Genomic DNA, 216 nt, shown 5'->3' with positions numbered 1-216 from the left:
TCGTTGTGGTGCATGTGCTTCTCATTTCGGGGGCTTCTCTTGTTGTGGAGCATGGGCTCTAGGCATGTGGGCTTCAGTAGTTGTGGCACACGGACTTCAGTAGTTGTGGCTCGTGGCTCTGTTGCTCCGCGGCATGTGGGATCTTCCCGTACCAGGGCTCGAACCCGTGTCCCCTGCATTGGCAGGTGGCTTCTTTACCACTGCGCCACGAGGGAA

The sequence above is a fragment of the Mesoplodon mirus genome (assembly GCF_964341445.2).
Source record: "Mesoplodon mirus genome assembly, chromosome: 5".
Lineage (NCBI taxonomy): Eukaryota > Metazoa > Chordata > Mammalia > Artiodactyla > Ziphiidae > Mesoplodon > Mesoplodon mirus.
The sequence above is the reverse complement of the archived record's forward strand: the minus strand, read 5'-3'. Positions refer to the sequence as shown.